Source organism: Bactrocera latifrons, unplaced genomic scaffold, assembly GCF_001853355.1.
Source record: "Bactrocera latifrons isolate USDA-ARS-PBARC rearing strain unplaced genomic scaffold, ASM185335v1 scaffold_383, whole genome shotgun sequence".
NCBI lineage: Eukaryota > Metazoa > Arthropoda > Insecta > Diptera > Tephritidae > Bactrocera > Bactrocera latifrons.
In genome coordinates this window covers 188,774-192,398 of record NW_017537027.1, presented here as the reverse complement: position 1 = coordinate 192,398, position 3,625 = coordinate 188,774, and the positions used below count along the sequence as shown (strand labels likewise).

Genomic DNA, 3,625 nt, shown 5'->3' with positions numbered 1-3,625 from the left:
CAGAAGGTACGCTAATTCACAATAGCCATGCGAAATAGTTATTTACAATAAATTGACCGAATCAGCCGTTCATATATCACTAGATTCTGCAATAGGTGTTCTCGTGCCCTTGTATATTTCCGTATATTTTTGTAACCTGAAATCTTGCAAGTGCAAGAGAATCCACCTATTAATCGCATACAATTTGAGCCTTCAAGGAATAGATTCGGCTTTTGGAAAAATAAGCCGAATGGTTAACAACTGGTGCTTCTGCAAGTTTCAATTCAGTACCATCAATATATCCTATGTAATGCGGCATCTATGTTGTATGTATGTTGTTTTGACGACATTTTGCCTTTCATTCCTGTCAGGCCAAGTGACCTGTGATTCCGTAAAATACTATTGAATAAAAAACATTAATCTATTTGGTGCGAAACGATTTTTTTTCCTGAGAATATTTCATACTCCAAACTGCATACATACACACATCTATATATTCACAATCCCTCCAGTATTTCAACTTAATAATACTTAGTTTGCAAATAAGAAAATGATGGTTGAATCCGATGGTACTGCTGATGCTACACGTCGTCTCAACGTCAAGAAGCAAATTCTCGATGATGCTTATGCGGTACCAGCAATTTTTTTGGAAATCGACGTGGTCAATCCATTGACAACTATGGCTGCAGGCAAGAAACGTTATACGGACTACGAAGTACGAATGCGGACGAATTTACCAGTATTCAAAGTAAAGGAATCTAGCGTACGTCGACGATATAGCGATTTTGAATGGTTGAGAAATGAATTGGAACGCGATAGTATGATTGTAGTACCGCCACTACCCGTAAAAGCATGGAAACGCCAAATGCCATTCCGCGGCGACGAAGGTATATTCGCTGAAAACTTCATTGAAGAGCGACGAAAAGGCCTGGAAGCGTTCATCAATAAAATTGCTGTCCATCCCTTGTCGCAAAACGAGCGCTGTTTACACATGTTCTTGTAGGAGAATGTAATCGACAAGAATTATGTGCCCGGAAAGATTTGCAATACATAAGAGGCGATATAATAAGGATATGAACACATGTGTTGAATGAGTGCCGATAGAAAAAGTGGTTGTTACTGTTACTCGAGTGCACACGTACTGGGGAATCAAGCCGAATGAAAAGAGAAACATATAAATGCGAATATAAACAAATATACATACATACATTGACGGATTTAACAGATCAGAAGGGTTTATTTTTTTTCAAATTTCGGATTTATACAATATTAAAAAAATATTTATTGTATGGAATGTACGTTATATAAATTCTACTATATGGATATACAAGTATATATATATATTTTCGAATTCCACAACTATTTTTTCTTTAATAATATGCGGACAAATCATTATTAATATAAACTTAAAAAATAAAAAAAAGATCATATTGCTAAAGGCTTATAAAGTTGAAAAAACAAAGACCCCCTGCGAATGGTAGGCACCTTGCCGCGGTGCAGGGGCTTAGGCGCAAGGCATACTCGGCGCCCCCCAACCTGTGCGGCTGCTGCTAGTGAGCACTGACCATGCGAGATGACGGGTTCCGCATGCGTGCGCTAACCAAGAGCTTCCACCCCCTAATCCAGGGTGTTATGCAACTCCCGTGCCCACTGGATGAGTTGCAGCCGGGAGGTTAAATTCGGCTGTATTCTAACGGAGCCTCCCCAACACCGGGCCGAATTGGGGCAACTCTGAAGCTCTGTACAATAGGCGACAACCTCGGAAAACGGACTTGGACAACGAAAAGGACATCGGTGCAGCGGCAGGCAAAGGAGGTCAGGGAGTTTGGCGTCCTTCCTGGGAGTGGAGTTCAGGGGAGGAATGCTGCAGGTAGATTGCATGGATGAGGCGCCCGCCGAGCTGGAAGCTGGAAGGGCTCTGTCGTTTGCGCGAAGAGGGCGGAAGATTTGCCAATCATGCACAGCATGACGATGCTCCTCCCTTGGTGCGGGGACAAGCCCTATGAGTTCGTCTTTTGGCTGGTGAAAAACCAGAACCGAGGACTCAGCATCTCATCCTGGCGCGTCGTGAGCAGCAAAATGGAGGAGATCGGAGGTATGAAAGGATGGAGACTCAACCTGTACATCGACGATGAGTCGTACAGGTACGTCCGGGCAGCGAGCTTCCGCCTGTACTACAGGTTCAGCACGGTGGTCATACGGCCTAACAGGCCTGCAGCCACCGGGAGCAACTCTCCAGAGCAAAGATTCCGACAAACCGGCAGTGCCTGGAGCAGGCCCGGAGGTATTAAGTATGCAGGCAGACAAGGTGTCGGAGCAGCCATGCGGAAGCAGGACTGAGAAGGCAGTGCCCTCGGCGACTACCGGCGTCCCCAAAGGAAGTCTCGTAGATGAGCTACCCTCCACGCAGGAGCTCCTCGAAGGGTTAGGTGACCCAATGGACAGCAGTACGGTGGACGGCGGGGAAGAGGATCTGCCCTTCCTCGAACCCATTTTATAATGGCCGTCATTACGGAAGTTGCCCAAGTGAACCTGCGTCACCGGGCTGCAGCCTTAGCCGTTATAACCAGCAGGTCCACTGTGGAGAAACTTGGCATACTGCTGAGCCAAGAGCCTTGGGTCCACAGGGCAGAGGTAAAAGGCCTCAAGACGGAGGCAAACAAGGTAATCTTGGGACCTCTCTAGCGAGAGACCTAGAACTTGTATAGTTGTCAGAAACAACATTGATTTCTTTTGTATTTCAGAGTTTCTGACTCAGGATTTGGTGGCGGTGCAGACCAGGGACTCTGAGGGCAAGGACTTCATCCTGACCTCAGCATACTTCCCAGGGGAGGYACCTACAGCGCCTCCGGAGATGGTGGTAAGGCTGGTAGAGCACTGCAGACGGCACAGGCTCCTCCTCATCATAGGCTGTGACGCCAACGCTCACCACGTTGAATGGGGAAGCACCGATTGCAACACAAGAGGTGAGTCTCTCTTAGAATTCATTGTAGGTAGCAACTTAGAAATAGAGAATGTAGGGTGTGAACCCACGTTCATAACTATAAGTAGAAGGGAGATGTTGGACATCACCTTYAGCAACGAACCTGCAGGCGAACTGGTATCGCAATGGAGGGTTTCGACGGAGCTCTCATTGTCAGACCACAGGATCATGAGGTTCAAGCTAAAAGTAGAGGTTAAACAACTCCCCCCTAGACGCAACCCTCGGAGGGCAAATTGGAACGCCTTCAGGGATACGTTAGGTAATGATTTAAGCAGAAGGGAGCAGACGGATGATAGCGTTTCAGGCCTGGGGTAGGAGAATAAGCTCTCTAATCTAAATGAGGCTGTAATTAAAGCTTATCATGGCAGTTGTCCCCTCAAAGCGCATACTGACAGACRAGTCTGTCCGTGGTGGACAAAGGAGCTAGCGGACCTCCGCAAGAAAGTACGCAGCCAGTTTAACAGAGCGAAACGTACGGGGATCTGGGCAGAATACCGAAGCCATCTCATCTTATATAATAAAGAGATTAGGTCTGCAAAGCAGGCCAGCTTCAGGAGATTCTGCGAGAATGTCGGCACTACGCCAGAAACTGCTCGGCTGCACAAAGCTCTGGCTAGGGGCACAAAGGGAGTAGAAATAGCATTTAAGCATGACGATGGGACA

General features: G+C 46.7%; 1 pseudogene; it reads left to right on the top strand.

Annotated features, from left to right (window-relative positions):
• Window positions 1-427: 427 nt before the first annotated feature.
• LOC108972176 lies at window positions 428-1,158 on the top strand (annotated as a pseudogene).
• Window positions 1,159-3,625: the final 2,467 nt, after the last annotated feature.